Source organism: Oryctolagus cuniculus, chromosome 6 (assembly GCF_051225735.1).
Source record: "Oryctolagus cuniculus isolate XC-2025 breed Fujian yellow rabbit chromosome 6, ASM5122573v1, whole genome shotgun sequence".
NCBI classification, from domain to species: Eukaryota; Metazoa; Chordata; class Mammalia; order Lagomorpha; family Leporidae; genus Oryctolagus; species Oryctolagus cuniculus.
The window spans coordinates 73,539,536-73,556,616 of record NC_142872.1 but is presented as its reverse complement, the minus strand read 5'-3'; the positions used below and the strand labels follow the sequence as shown (position 1 = coordinate 73,556,616).

At 42.0% G+C, this 17,081-nt stretch overlaps 1 long non-coding RNA gene across 1 annotated transcript; it reads right to left on the bottom strand.

Moving 5' to 3' along the window:
* Nucleotides 1-1,366: 1,366 nt before the first annotated feature.
* LOC138850072 (uncharacterized) lies at nucleotides 1,367-17,045 on the bottom strand. The gene is made up of 3 exons (XR_011389469.2): nucleotides 16,963-17,045; nucleotides 16,523-16,676; nucleotides 1,367-3,242 (listed from the first exon to the last, which is right to left on the bottom strand). It is a non-coding gene; the product is annotated as an uncharacterized LOC138850072 (long non-coding RNA).
* Between the last annotated feature and the right edge of the window lie 36 nt (nucleotides 17,046-17,081).

Genomic DNA, 17,081 nt, shown 5'->3' with positions numbered 1-17,081 from the left:
CAAGGGTAGCTTTTCCGAAAATTGTTCTTATGGAGCTTGAACTGAAGCAGTTGACACTGGAACATGATGAAAAGGAGAAAGAAAAGATAGGAATGTGTCTTGGTTTCTGAAGCTCCTCAGCTTGAGCTGAGAGACATGAGGCTTAGCTGATGGGATCCACCAGAAGTCATCAGAGAGAAACAATCACCCAATCTCACCCAGAGAAACGAGGGCACCGGAGAGTGTGCCCTGCTCATCGGCCCAGCACTCTGCACCTCCATAGCTGGTTGGAGGGCGAATCAATTGGCCATTGCGATCACTGGCTCTTCTCCCTAGGGAGGTAGAAAATATCTTCAGAAGATATGGTTGGGAATTAAATCATATGATTAAGTCAAATGACTATGAGAGAAGACTGGAGTCCCGAGGCAGTATAAATATTAGAGATATGGGGAGGCACCAAGCAACCAGTGTAGGGTGCATTTTGTTTCTTGGAAATACCCATTTCTCCAGAAGAACAAATTGTCCCCTGATATGGCCATCATACTTCTCCCCATGTGGTGGTGAGAAGCAAAATAAATGTAGGACCATCACAGAGGTAAACACGTGGATTATTTTACAGCTTGTTTTCCGTAAATGTAAATACAGCCACTACACTTAGCTGGTGAACTAACACAGGCCAGAGATCTGTGCGCCAAGGAGGGAAAAGTCACAGGGAATACTACATCCAAACCATTCTGCCCCAAAGATGGCCCAAGAAACAGAGATGGCCTGGAGAGGGTGAGCACTGGCCAAGTCTGGCCTACCGTCTACATTGAAATAGGCCCCACAGTCCTGTTGCAACAAGGGAGTGCTGGCAGCCTCACCAGAGCCAGCTGGGGTAAGATTCACCGCATGGAGACCATGTAGCTTACATTTCCTTGCAGTGGTTCACACGCAGAACAACTTAGCAATTGTTAACAGGATAACCCCCAAAGCATTTCAAAATGTATCTGTTTGTACAAAACTCGCAATTTTACTACTAGAGCTGGTATTATTTTTAAAGCAAAGATGTAGGAGACCTTATGCAAAGCCCAAAATGGAGAATGGGAGTACTTTAACTGTGTGCTGTTGTTCCTGGCATCATAAAGGGCTTTTATAAGCCATTTACCCTCTGTTTTATGATTGTCCATTGTTCAAAGCTTTGCTAGTAAAAAGCAAACACCAAAATGAACTAATTTTTTATCTAAATAAGGAGTAACTTGATTTACTATTACCTGGTTATATTGATTAATACACACACAACTACAAAAATAGCTTTTCATATACATATGATAGACATCAACAAAAATAACTTTTCATATACATATGATAGACATCAACAATTCAAACAAGAGACTTTGAAATACACTTTTTTGATTCTTATTTTTTAAATTTTATTTGAAAGGCTGTTAGGTGAAATAAACTTTGAAAAACTTGAAATCAAGAACAAGAACAATTGTAGGTTTTAATCAATGTAAAACACTTTTACTACCCTGGCTCAGGTTTTGTTTAAACACATAGCTCTCTGACCACTAAAAGGAGAAAAGTTTAAAGTTCTCTGATTGAGTTTGAAATTACAGAATTCCCCAATTAGCTGACAGCAGCACAGTCCAATCACTGAGAAACTCTTTAATGAGGAGCCAATGGATGCCCGCAAGTAGACACTTATTGAATCACTCTCTTTCTAGTGAGGTCTACAAGTCTCTAATCTCTCAAGTACCTGCTAGTCCCAAAACAATCCCTAAACTTATGAATACTCAGACTTCCCAACCTCAACAGTCAGTTTCTTAAATGCGTTATCTGTGGTCACGTGGAGAAAACCAACCAGTTAATGCCCATGCAATGATGAAGCAATCCTGTCACTTAACCATTGATTCAGCCTTCTCCCCTAAACCATCCACAAAAATGCTTGTGAACAATGCTTTCTAAAATCAGCATTCGTCACACATTGTTTCCTAGGACCACGGGTCTGAGTTGAATGGCCTGCTTCAGAGGAATACAAAAGACACATCAGTTGTGAAGTTTTATTGACACAGAGTCAATTGATGCACATTTTCCACACACCATATAGTTGGGGGAAAGAAGCAGAAACAGCATCAGTAGTCACGTGGATGCAATCAGACTTTTAATAAGAGATAGTTAGATTTGCCAAACTGAAAAGTTGACCTCAATCAGAAATTGATTTTACTAGGGATGAATGAAGAAGAAGAGAAAAAATGTATTTGGCTCAACCTAAAAAAATAATGTCATCGTGTAGGCCCTGCAAAAAATCAATATTTTATTGAAGAATCTCTTGGTTTAACTCTCCATTGTAGCTGAACCTTGTGTATGGCTACGCTAAAATAGAGGACAAATAACGCTGTTTTGATTCATTGTAAATTCACTGGGTAATGTGGAAGGGAAAGTGAGGCTAAGGGATCCTGAGGCTGAGCTGCTGCTGGAGCTTAAGCAGCAGGATGATGAGCAGCCAGAAAATTGGAGGAAACTAATTATCTACAAGTTCAAACCAAACACTGACATGTCAAATGATGTCATGATCACTAGAGCTCGAGTTGGGACTTTTTATTGTTTAGCATGATATATCTTTAGTACAGGACATGATATCACCTTACAGAACACAATGCGGCTGGAGGTAGGCAGATGCTCAAAAACAATAGAAATGAAAAAAATAAGAAAACTGATTTACAAAGTTTCAAGGACATCATTCAAAAGAACACTTGAAAGTAAGGTTCAAAAAAAAAATAAGAGAATTTAAGTGCTTTTTAGAAACATCAAGATGATTCTTCTTGTCAGGAAGTGAACACTTCTTCTCCCAAGACAGGAAGGAGGGTGCATGTGGTTGGCAGGAGGGAAGACAGAGGCTTTAGGCGCTTCCTGTGGGGTGGCTTCCATTTCCTGTGTGAAGATGGAGGGCTGGCACTTCCAGAGCGCTAGGAGGAACAAATGAGACAGCAGCAGGAAAAAGTCTTGAGCGAATTTCCCCTGATGTCAGCCATTCAATTGCAATTAGGGCTTTTGTTTAAGTTTATGGAGGCAGGGTCTCAAAGTAAAATACTCGCCTGTATGTAGACAGTCGTGATTGTCTCAGTCCTTTTCGGCTGCTATAACAAACAGCACAAACTGGGAAACTCAGATGACAAACGGTTGTTATTCAAGTGCTGGAGCATGGGACGCCCAAGATCAGTCATGTTGCATCCAGTGACTGGCGAGAGCCTCTTCCTGCTGCATGGCTGGCCACCTTCCTGCTGTGGAAGAAGTCGTGAGGGAGCTCTCAGAGTCAGAATTCCAACGTTTAATTCTAGGGGAACACGAGCATTCAGTGCATGGGTATCCTAAGATGAGTATTCTGATTAAGTGGAGGAAGTAACGGCACAGCCTTCATTGATTTGCTTTCAGAATGCCATGAGCGCTGCAGTTAATATTCCTCTGTTAAATACATTTGTGGATTAATTGAATTGCTCTTAACTAGACTAATCCTGACAAAAAGACAAAGACATGGGCACCATTCCACCTCAGAAATCCTGAGTTGAGGGCAACACTTACACTCAAAGTCCAAATCAAGAGCAAGAGCATGGCAAAGCTGTCCCCCCGCCCCCCCCCCAAGCTCACTTTCCACAATGCTAAGTGAGATCCCCAATGGTCAGATATGTAAACCACTGCCGCAAGAAACACAAATTTTTCAGAAAGACTATTTAATTTATGAGAGCACAAATGAGACATTGCAGAGGAAACTTGCCCTAAGTGTGCGCAGAGACTTAAACTAATTATAGCATTAGCAAGACAATTAAAAACAAGTATCTGGAATATGGAAAGAAATCTTTACAACTTTTGAAAGATATTTAAAGTTATGAATACTCAATATTAGTGCTGCTTACAAAGTCTTCATTAGCATAACTAGTCTACTTCGGGATGTCTCAATGCTAAAAGGGGGGGGACAGCAAATAGCTTTCAGAAGTCACTCGTTCTTCCCACTAGTGCAAGCATTGTTGAAATAATGCACAGAAATTGTACAAGTTATTCATCAGCAGGTACCACTAAAGATTCACATAAAACAGTTATGTTTTAATGCTATCCTCAAAACAGATAGTGAATTCTATTACCTACTTGAGAGATTTGCTACACTATTCCACTGTATAGAGAAAGGTCAGTCCAGCTAGGTGCACTGTGACATACAACTTGCAAACTCCTGTGCTGGAAAGAAAAGAAGACCTTTTCTTACTAACTCATTGCAGGTCCATTCAGGATACTCCTAAGCAGCTGCCCCTGCAAATTAACCTTGGGCCCAGGCTGCTACCGTTGTTCCCACACCATAGAGCATCTTGCATTCCCTTTGCTTCTAGCTGCACCAGGGAGGGAAATCAAGGCAGAAGATCAGAGATACGATGTGGCCAGGCATGGGTGAGGGTTCTCTCACTCCTGCCCATACTTCAGTGGCCAGCACCTGTTAGATTGTCCCAACTTAATGCAAAGGACTCCCATGCCTACAAGAAAAACTATAGATGTGAATCAAGCTGTCACCATAAATTTCCAACATGAGCGCAAAGGTTTTGCTTAATTCTGTTTCAGGATGGACGTTTTGTGGATATCTAAAGGGCAGATATGTGAAAGAAATTATACTCAAATGTGAAAGGAAATAGTAAATAAAAGCAACATTTTACTTAAAAACTGTTAAGTTTTAACCAGAATGAAAACAAAACAAAAATATCGGGGAAAGGCACTAGAGAGAGCACCACAATCATATAAATCTTTCGCACAATTCATAGGTAAAGTGCTCCAGTAAGGAAGTTAAATTCAAAGAGAACTAAGTCAGTTATGTAGTCAGGTTACAAACATAAGAGCTTTAAAATGTTGTGCAATCTTAACAATAACTCATAATGAGAGAGGTATGATTATGTGCCTTTATCTGTCACACTGATTTTACCAATCATTGGATGCCAGAGTTCAACAAAACCAAAGAAAAGAAATAAATGAAACACTAAGTTGAGAGAAGAAGAGGTAGAGTCATCCCCATTCCTAAGCAACACGATTGACTCCTAAGGGGTTTACTAAGCAATTAAACTAAGTGCAGAATATTTAGCAAGTTCACAAAACACAAGATCAACAAACAAAGATCAATTGTATTTCTAGGTCCTGGTAACAAGTAACTGGAAATGATTTCTAACTTCCTAAAGTGTAATTTTCTTAAAAAAAAAAAAAGAACTACATATATGATAGAAGCAAAAACATAAGACACTGAGGCATCAGTTTTTTAAAGTGCAAAATATTATGGAGAGAATTAAAGAAGACTAACACAAAAGGACTATCCCAGGCATATGCTCCATAAAATTCAATATTTTTATGGTCTCAGTTTCCTTAAAATTAGCCAATAGATTTGACGCTATCTCAATCATAACTACAGCAGGTTTTTCACATAAAAATTGACAAATTGACTCCACAAATGATTTTGAAATGAAAGTACACTCAATCACATTACTCACTAAGGAATAATTTTTAGTGAGATCAACAATAACATTTAAACTTTTTATTTCTAGCTTGTCATATTTCCACGTGTATATTTTATGATGTACAAACACATTAATATAAAATAAATGTCTATGAACATGCATAAGTATCTGAAGAATATATTTGGAAGTGTGGGCACTTTGTTTCTCAAAGGGATGTCAAGGAAACCATAAAAGTGTGGAGACCCAGAACAATTTTAAATGCTGAAAAGTATATTAAGGCAGCTTTTCATGAGACTATCATAAATTAGAGAATTATTATTATTCCATTACAACTTCCAAAAACCTCAGGCTTCAAGCACCTAACATGTAGTTCTCCTTTTTAAAACATAATGGGAATTTGCTTCTGGCTCAAGTGGAATAACAGGGATCAGATGTGCCCTCCTGACTGACTTAAATGAGCAGAAAAGCAGGCAAAATGCATCCAAAATGCTTCAGGCTTTGGACAGGAAACAGCAGAGGATACTGGTTCCAGGGAGAAGGCAAGCAAACGGCTGAGCCCTACTATGGTCACAGCTCACTCCTTAGCGATAGTTCCCTGGCCAGAGTGCAAGGGCAGGCAGGGCTCTCTGTGAGTCGAGCCACAGATTGACTCAGTGGAGCCCAGGATGGCTGGAAGTTGGGAAAAGCACTGCAGATAAGTAGGTCACTTTGGTTTTTGTCTGACTCTTGATCTGTACAAGCAGGATAGTGAATTATCCAGGACTGTGAAAACAAGTATCAAAAAAAGACAGTAAGGGGCCAGTGCTGTGGTGCAGTGGGTGAACGCCCTAGCCTGAAACACTGGCATCCCATATAGGTGCCGGTTCAAGACCCGGCTGCTCCACTTCCTGTCCAGCTCTCTGCTATGGCCCGGGAAAGTAGTGGAAGATGGCCCAAGTCCTTGGGTCCTGCACCCACATGGGAGACCTGGAAGAAGCTCCTGGCTCCTGGCTTCAGATCAGCGCAGCTCTGGCCATTGCGGCTATTTGGGGAGTGAACCATCGGATGGAAAACACCTCTCTCTCTCTCTCTCTCTCTGCCTCTCCTCTCTCTGTGTAATTCTGACTTTCAAATAAATAAATAAATCTTTTTTTAAAAAAAAGGCAGCAAAAGCAGAGCTCATGCAAGGTTAAGAATACTTCATGGTCTCACAAGTCTGACCACCTCACCAAATGAACTTTAACTGGGGCATCAGCTGGAGTCCTTGCAGCAGCATCACCTTGCAGTGGCAGAATATTTGCTCTAGAAAAGAACCGCCTTGGATTTATTCCAGCAAGGTATCAAAGAAAGCAACAAAGAATCCAACAGATTCCAAGTAACATAGCTGGGTACAAGAACAAAATCCAACTCCATTTAAAATAACAGAAAAAGCCAGCATAAAAACAACAAAAGATTCACAACAGTTAGCATCTACTCAAATTGACTGGAAATGAAAATAAAAACATAACATAGCGGTTACGGGAGGCACATTTATTTTGAACTTAGAGGGCAACCTAGAATATTAAAATCTAGCATAGAAAAAAGGAAATATCTCTTATCAATATTTAAGTTTCACCAAGAAAACTAGAAAAATAAGAGCAGAGTAGATCCTTATTAAGAAGGAAGAATGAAACCAGAGTTGGAAGCCTAAATTACTGGAACAGAAAATAAAAAGACAATAGAGGAAATCAAAGAAACCAAATGTTAGTTCTTTGAAAAAGTTAATGGAAATGATAAACCTCTAAGAAGAGTGACTGTGAAGAAAGAGACACAGATTATAACTAATACAGATTAAAAAGGAGACATCACTATAGATCCTACATTCATTAAAAGGGCATTATTGCTATGTTATGAACAACTTTATGCCAATAAGCTTTACATCTTATATGAAATGGACAAATTGCTTAACACACTCAAACTACCAAAGCTCATTGAGAATGAAACAAATAGCCTGAAGTATCCTACATCTGTGTGTTAAAAATTGAAGTTTTGGATTAAAATCCTCCCTATAAGAAAACTTTGCAATCAAATTTTGTCAACCACATAAGGAAAAAATCATTCCAGTGCTACATAAGCATTTACAATAAATAGAAATCAAAGGAACACTTCTAAAATCATCTTATGATTTATCACCATCAACATGATACTAAAGCCTACTATGTTAAAAGAAAACCAAACTGTAAACTGTACTTCTCAAGGAGACAGGTGCAAATATTAACAAAAATATAGCAAAACTATAAGCAGGTGTTTAGCCTAGTAGATAAGATGCCCGTGTCTCCTATCAGAGCACCTGGGGTTGATTCCTGGCTCTGACTCCAGACTCCAACTTTCTGCTAATACAGACTCTGTTATGCGGCAGTGAGGTCAGGTAATTGGGTCCCTGCCACCCGCATGGGATTGAATCACTGGCTTCCAGCTTTGGTCCCCGTCACTGAGGGCCTCTGAGTAGTGAAACAGCAGATTGGATAAATCTGTATGTGTGTGTGTGTGTGGATGTGAGTGTGTGTGTGTGTGTGTGTGTGTGTCTCACTCTCTCAATTCTCTGGCTTTCTAACTCTCCAATAAGTAAAAATTTGCTGCATATATATTTTTAATTGAACACAAGAATGTATAAACAGGATAACACATTATGACCAAGTATTTAGTTTAGTAATACAATATTGTTTTTACATTCAAAAATTAATCAATGTAATATTTTATATCAGCAGACAAAAAGAGAAAAGACTTATGATCATTTCAACCCATATAGAAAAAAACATGGAAAATTTACCATTTGTTCATGATAAAAAGTATCAATAAAATAATAACGGATGGGATCTTTTTTTTTTTTTTTTGGACAGGCAGAATGGACAGTGAGAGAGAGAGAGAGAGACAGAGAGAAAGGTCTTCCTTTACCATTGGTTCACCCCCCAATGGCTGCTGCGGCTGGCGCGTTGTAGCCGGTGCACCGCAATGATCCGAAGCCAGGAGCCAGGTGCTTCTCCTGGTCTCCCATGCGGGTGCAGGGCCCAAGCACTTGGGCCATCCTCCACTGCCTTCCCAGGCCACAGCAGAGAGCTGGCCTGGAAGAGGAGCAACCAGGACAGAATCCGGCGCCCCGACCGGGACTAGAACCCGGTGTGCCGGCGCCGCAGGCAGAGGATTAGCCTAGTGAGCCGCAGCACCGGCCACGGATGGGATCTTACTCATATTTGTAAACACTATAATGAAGACTCTAAGCTAATTAAGAAAAAATTCCCTTCCCTTCTTCCCCCAGAAGTAAGATGGCCAGGACCACTATGCAACACTTCTACTCAACGTTGTATTACAGGTTATAGCCAGGATAACAAAAGAAGACAGGCCGGCGCCGCGGCTCACTAGGCTAATCCTCCGCCTAGCGGCGCCGGCACACCAGGTTCTAGTCCCGGTCGGGGTGCCGGATTCTGTCCCGGTTGCCCCTCTTCCAGGCCAGCCCTCTGCTGTGGCCAGGGAGTGCAGTGGAGGATGGCCCAGGTGCTTGGGCCCTGCACCCCATGGGAGACCAGGAAAAGCACCTGGCTCCTGGCTCCTGCCATCGGATCAGCGTGGTGCGCCGGCCGCAGCGCGCCGGCCGCGGCGGCCATTGGAGGGTGAACCAACGGCAAAAAGGAAGACCTTTCTCTCTGTCTCTCTCTCTCACTGTCCACTCTGCCTGTCAAAAAAAAAAAAAAAAGACAAAAACAAATGGCATACAGTTTGAATAAAAGAAATAAAACTACCTTTTTACTTGTAGACAATATCAACAATATAGGGAATTTTAAGTAGTATAAAAAATTTAATAGGAGGAATATGTGAGTTGAGCACAGTTCCCAAACATATGATCAGTATACAAATAACAATTATGTTCCTGGTACTATCAAAGAACAAATAAGTCTGCTGAATATTGCATTCATATCAGCATGAATAATTCAGGAATATATGAAACAAAAGGTGTGAAGGCCTGTGTATTTACACATCAAAACTATGTTCAGAGAAACTAAGACTTCAATAAATGAATATAGATATATACCATATCCCTGAACTATAAAATTCAATATTGCTACAATGTCAATTCTATCTGAATTATTACATATATACAATGCAATCCCAATCAAAATGTCAGCAAGCATTTTTGAAGAAACTGAAAAGCTTATTCTAAAATTTGTATGCAATAAAAAAGGTGTTTATAATCAAAACATTTTTTAAAAAAATAACTACCCTAAATAGTTTATACTATCTGATTTAAAGACTCACAATAAAACTACCAAAATCAGTATAGTGTGATAATGGCATAGGATAGGCATAGTGATCAATGGAACAGAATAGACACCGCAAAACCAAACCCACACTTACATTTCAATTGACAAAAATGTCAATATGGAAATGGAAAGTGGATCGCCTTTTATTTAAAGTATTTAATAAGCATCAACATTTACTTCAACATATACAAAAGTTTTGTGTATGGACCAGAGATCTAATTCTAAGAGAGATTCTCTACCCACTGGTTCACTATACAAAGGGCAGCAACAGCCAGGGCTGGGCCAGGCTGAAGCCAGGATCCAGGAACGTCTTGCATATCTACTATATGAGTGACAGAGGTCCACGTGCTTGGGCCATCTTGCACTGCCTTCCCAGGGAGCTGGGCCAGAAGCAAAGCAGCCAGGACTTGAACTGTCACTTACATGGAATGCCCAGCATCACAAGCTGTGGCTCAACCTCTTGTGATTCTTTGGGATTTGGGTAAAAATCTTAAAAATAATTGTAGTGCATGTTGAAGTTTAAAATATGGGAAAAGATGGTGTATTTATTTTCCATTCCGTATTACAAGTCACCATAAGTCTAGCAGCTTATAACAACTTCTGCTGATTAACCCATGTCCTGGTAGGCTCATCTGGGTTCTTTGCTCAGGATTTCATGAAACCAAAACCAAAGTGCCAGCCACTTGGAAGCTGCAGGCAGTGGGCGTGGGGACTCTGCTTCCAGGCACAGCCACGTTGTTGAAGAATTAGTTTCCCTGTGGCTGGAGGGCTGACTTTGTCATTTCCCGGACGTGCAGTCAGTAATGGCCCATTCAGTCCTTCCTGTGCTTTTCATCTCTCTGATCATGCAATGGCAGGTAATGGGCCTAGCAGGATAAACTCCTTATTTTAAAACCAATTGATTAGTAACCTGCATCACATCAACAGTCCAGGTACTGTAAGGTAACATGGGGTCTGACACCTCTCTGTTCTCCCCACTCCCCCAGAGGTCCCATTCTTTCCTAATAATACACATCACATCTTCTCTCATCATCACATCAGAATGTGTGAACAAAACAAGCCCCCCACACTTTAGCTTTTAGAAAGTGTTGCCTGGACTAGTAAATCCCAGGGGCTGAACTCCTTGGTGTCAACAATGCACGGCGCGCGGTCTTCCCAGACTCACATATGCACTTTCCATTTTACCCATGCTCCAACATGGAAGGTCAGTGCCCACCACGCCACAGCAGTCACAATCGCTGGAGCCTCACACAGCACACTTGGCTCCCAGTGGGCTCCCAGAACTCTTATTATGATGAATGAACGAATGCAACCAGCGCAACACATGGAAACTAATGCCAAAATTTGTTTCACATAAAAAAAAAAAGTTTTTCCTGAAACAGGCTGAGGTGATATTCACAAATATGAAGACAACAACATTGACAAAAACCTTTCTGCAACTGAGTGTGAAATAACCTTTTCTGATTTTCTGAAATTTTTAGCGTTACAAAGAAAATGCCCTAAATGTAAACTCCCTGTTAGAAATTCCAAGCAGAGCCAAGAAGATAGTTTTCTGTAAACACAGTTGCATTTCTCACTTGTTAGACAAGGGTCTTCTGAATGGCTTGGTTGGCAACATTAATTTTAATGAGAGGCTGAAAAAAAAAAATCTCAGCAGACTTTGTAGATGGCAGCCTCCTGGGACAATGAGAACAGAGCAGCGCCTGCTCCAGATACAGCCATTTGGTATTCCCCACCAGCACGGAGAAAGCTGAAACAAAAACATCCCAAATTGCTTCCTATAGCACACCATAAATCTACAGTGGGAATCACGGGGAATTTGAATGACTGAAGGATAATGTAGCCATGTTAAATTTGCAGATAAAATCTTGGCTTTGCTTAACCAATTTGAAATGTTGAGCAAATATGAAAAGATACAACCAAGCATGGATATGAAATTTCAGGTTTTTATGGGTCAAAATGGTCAACAGCTCACATTTTCATCAGGCTCAACCCAGGGAGCGAGCAGTGAGAGTGTACGGATGCCAACTTTACTTTTGTTTTCCAGAATCACAAAGCTTGATGGACCCTTAAAGAAAATGAAATCCAACTTTCTCATTTCAAAACTCATGCTAATAGGAGTCTAGGTAAATAAAAGTATTTAAAAACCCTCCAATATCACTGAAATAATAAGCCGGAAGCTAATTTCATACTGCTATGAGGGAGTGCCCACAACAGGAGTGACTCTGAGTGATTCCAAGTTCCCAGGGAACCCCATGATCTAATACAGCCACTTGAGCTCCAGACTTTAAATATACAGAGGCTGATCAGAAATCTTTTCAAGCCTGGCAGAGGCTAGGTTTTGAAGAACTGTAGAACCAGAGCTGTGGGCATGAACCTTAACTTGCAGGCATGGGGAAGCAGGAGGAAGCCACGGATGGAATATTCTGGCAATCCTGTGGATAGTTTTAGGAAACACAGGATGGAAGACGAAGAGCCAATGCAGAAATGAGGCAGGAGCAAAGAGGATGGATCAAAGCAAGAGCTACAGCAGCAACAGCAGCTAGCATCACCACAGTCTGAGACGGGTAGACGGGAAGAAAGGATAGAGCTACTGTGTTACGGAAAAGCAACTCAGGAGCACCAGGATGGTGATTTCCTTCCAGTCGAATGAGTGATAGGAAATGGAGAGCTTTTGCTGTAGAACATCTACACAAGTAGATTTAGAGAAAAAAGGTGAAGTCACAACTCTGTGCAATGATGAGGCAGTGCTGTGGCCCTGTGGATTAAGCCAGCAATTGTGATGCCAGCATCTCATATTGGAGCACTGGCTCAAGTCCCATGAGAAGCAGTGGAAGATGGCTCATGGGTCCCTGTCACACATGTGGGAGATCCAGATGGAGTTCCAGGATTCTTGCTTTGGCCTGGCACAGCCTGGGGCTTTGCATCCATTTGAGCAGTGAACAACTGGATGGAGGAGCTCTCTTTCTCCCTCTCTCTTTTGCTATCTCTCTCTCTCTCCCCATAACTCTGTCTTTTGAATGAATGAATGTATAAATAAATGTTTTTCAAAAAGTAAAATGGAACACAAAAGACAAATGTTCACAAATGAAAAGGAGTTTTGTTGAACATGGCTGGAAAGGTTAGAGAGGGCTGGGCTAAGAAATGAAGTCTCATAAAAGGGTAGGACTGTTTGAGGGAATTCCGGGGTTCTCATTTCATGGAGTGACCAACACTACAGATTTGGGGAAATGATTCGAAAGGCCTGGATGCAAGTACTCTGACAAGGCACTTCCAGGTCAGCAATGGCCAAGAGGCCCAGGAAGGGCCTGGTTTGGCCTGTGGGTGAGTCTGTGTCCTACTCTGTAGGGTAGGTGTGTGGTGCCACAGAGTTCCCAGGTGAGAGACATAATGGACAAGGCCCCTGTCAGTCAGAAAGGAACAGAAGTCTGCCATCCCCAAGGTAGCTCTGCACCTACCTCAGAGGCCACGACCCTGAGTGCACATGCTCACAACCCAAGGTTCCATGGATCAGGCCCAGTGAGTGCTGCAGAATTTCTTGGTCAGCTCTTTGGGGCTTAGAGGAGCCAGATTCTGTCCACATGCAACCTGTGGACATTATTACTACCACAACAATTACTCAGCACAGCCACATCTTAATGTACAATTCTGCAAATTACACATAAAATATAAAAATCATCACCTTAGGGCCAGCACCTCGGCTCACTTGGCTAATCCTCCACCTGCAGCGCTGGCACCCAGGGTTCTAGTCCCAGTTGCTCCTCTTCCAGTCCAGCTCTCTGCTGTGGCCCAGGAGTGCAGCGGAGGATGGCCCAAGTCCTTGGGGCCTGCACCCGCATGGGAGACCAGGATAAGTACCTGGCTCCTGGCTTCGGATTGGTACAGCGCGCTGGCCGTAGCGGCCATTTGGGGGGTGAACCAATGGAAGGAAGACCTTTCTCTCTGTCTCTTTCTCTCTAACTCTGCCTGTCCAAAAAAAATCATCATCACCTTAGGAAACCCTAGGCATTTGCTTATCCACTGTTCACTTGACTATGCCTAAAACAAAAGTCTTGAAAGATGCTACCACTGGTGATAGTATCTGGGGAGAAAGTTCAGTGAAAGGAACTCTTCTCTACTGCCCAGATCCTTTTAAAGTCCCCACTGTGAACTCTGTGCACCCTCCATCTGTAGTGCTCCTCACCGTCTATGGGGCTTTTGCACAGCCAGTGCTGTGGAGGAACTGAGGCCCAACTCATCCCTGCAGGGGCCAGCCCCCCTTCCCCATTCTCCATTAATACACACTGTCCAACACAGGTGCTGTTGTCAAACTTTAGAGGAACAGATAGATGATAGACAGATACAGAAACACAGTGATTAAAATAGACTTAGTTAGAGGAAGAGAAAGAGGCTTCATGCAATGTATAGTCTCCTGTGGAGAAGGGATTAGGAAAAGCAAATTAAATTGTTCCCTAAAAGGCAAATGGTCCAATGGTCCCTAGGGAGAGAATGACTGGTAGGAAGGGATTCTCTTGGCATAAGGAAGCTGAGAGAGCTCTTTGAACAGTTGCATTGTGCTGGGCTAGGGTGAGGTCTACCCAAAAGGTTTGAGGAAGATGGGTTCAGTGGGTTTGAAGGGCAGAGAGAAGCTTGTTACTGTCAAGTTACTGCAAAGGAGAACGTGGCCAGAGATAGTAGTGGACACTCCACACGCAAACAGTTGGCTAAACTTCACTCTGCATTTTCATCAGTATGTCTATACAATAAAATTATCAAAATTGAATTTAAATTACGTAGATAAAAAACCTTTCTATTTTCCCTTTACCAAAGTAATTTCATAATAGATTTGTAATATACTTGGAAATCAACTCTATGATGTCATTTCCTAAACAACTTCCAAATGCCTTCATCATAAAAAGTCCACGTTAAATAAAACGCTCTCATGAAGTCAAGGTCCAAGCTGTTTGTCATGGCAACATTCCAGTGAATAGCAAGTCAAAGGGAAGATTGTTTGGCACACGAAATTAAAGGAAACATTACAGCATTAACAATCACTTTGATGTACTTTAGTATTGACAAAAGTATCCATCTCTAGGTTGCTTAAATTTTGCAAAGCTTTATGATCATTTCACACACAGTAAAATTTGTGTACAAAATGAATTAAATACAATTTGTTATTATTCCATTATTGGTTGATTTGATATGAGGTAACCGTACAGCCTTAATTGCCTTACTTCTAAGAAAGCCCTTGGGGGAAAGCAATCCCGTGTCTACTCAGCACTAGCAGCTCAAAACTACAAACGAAATTTCAACTTGCCTTGAAATGCAATCATCCAACTCTATGAGACCTACAGCTTTTGGCTGAAGTCTAAAAATATCAAGTTCCCAAACTTCGCAAGAACACAATGAAAGCTCTGAAGTTCACTCATAGGTTGACAAAACACGCCTCAAATAAATACTATGCTCTCTCAGACAAGGATTTGCAAGATCATGCAGTGGGCCCCCTCTCTTAGAGCGGTGACCTTTGCATGGCAATGCATTTGGGCTTTTTGCTTTTCCTTCATTTGCCAAAAGAAGAGCACAGAAGAAAGGAGCTTATAAGAGGCAAGTTGGTCCCCACAACAAGGAATTTGTGCCTATATTAATCTCAACAGTCTGTGATATTGCCCCCTACCATGGTCTCCCCACTATAAGGCAACATAGCAGATGTGTCCACAGGCCTGAAGCTTGTGAAGTGGTAAGATCCACACACCTGTAGATGCTCCCCCCGCAAGCGCCCAGGGTTTGCTGCTTCTTCCCAAGCTCAGACACACCTTCCGTGTGCTCACCGCCAGTGGAGGCCTGCTCACTCTCCCTGTCAGCAGAGCGAGCATTCAGCACACTTCACCAATGGTTCTTAACAGATTTACCAGCTGGAGATGGGAGAGGGCACATAGCTCCTATTATTGACTGACAACTCTTTTGGCTTCCTGCCTTTGGAAATCAGCACTAAAAGACTCTCTTCAAATTAAACATTTACTACAACTCTGGAATCTAACAAAATCCACTAGGGGTTCACAAGTAAGTATGTTTAGATTATGTCCAGTCCTTTTCATTTGCTCTCTATCATTTATTTCATGGTTGCTGGACAAGTGGACCCATAGGAATACTATTTAACCAGAGGCCTGTTGTAAACTCATAATCACGATCATTTCATATTGCTTAGCGGGTCTCAGGGAGTTTGCTTTAGGGTAATACAGCCCCTGCCTTCCCCAAGCATCCACAGCCCTGGTTTCATTCCTTCATTCCTCAAATAAATGAAACAGCAAAGGAAAATCAGAGAACTCAACACTGGAACTATTTCATTTGGGATTATTACTCCTGGTTGGTAGATTTCCTGCCCTCAGCCTAAAGGTGACAGTATATACACTATAAAAGAGTTACTTCCCAAGGCTTCTGCCCCACTAGAGTTAAACAGGCAGGCAATCCAGAGAACACTGCAGTTTCTGTGCTCCATCCGAGTTAGACACGCCTTTCTCACTGCTGTCTTGAAGAGGATATCCCATCTGTGGTTAAGAAAAAGCAGCAAATCCTCCCATACTACAGATAGAAGGACTATCCTTTGTTGGTAGGCGCAGAATCTGTCTTTAAATGAGAAAAGGATCGATCATGTTTACCGGGATACTTTCCAGAAAAGCAAGGCTGGACAATCCCTCACACTCAAATGGCTCTTGTCAGCCTGTTTTTCTATTTGGAAGACTGTCCCTTTCCTTCCTTATAAAATTGCCAGTGGCTTCGCCTATGTTCCACGTCCCACGAATGAGATGGGGGTAGAGCCAGAGAACCAACCTGCTCCTGTGGCCTCTGGCGCTCAGAAACCCCATCAGATGCTTGAAGATATCACGTGTTAAGACTCCTTCCTGGCACCGTAGCACAAAGGCTGATAACCTTATAGAAGGCGCAGAAGCTCCTCGTCCTCTTGCACAAGGCCAGGAAAAACAACCTGTAGGTTTACACACCTGCTGTTAATTGTAAGGCTCCTTGCAAGACCTCCTCCAGGTCTCCCTGAAGACTGAAGCCTCCCCTAGACATGTGACTTTCACTATCCAAAACATCCCTCGCACAGAGCGCACACGGTAATGGTCACTTACTCTAACGTCAAACAAAGGGGCTCTGAACCCTAAAAAAAAAAAAAAAAAAAAAAAAAAAAAAAAAAAAAAAAAAAAAAAAAAAAAACAGAGAAAACTGCAAATTAAAATTCCAGCGTTAGCAATCAAAAAAGGCAGTACCTGACTAAGGCCCGCTAAGTGGGGCCGCGCGCACGCGCCAAGGGCTCTGGTCTGCAAACCAATCAGCGACAGGCCCAGTCGTTGCCATGGCTACCTATCCTAGTGGGCGGTTCTGTAGC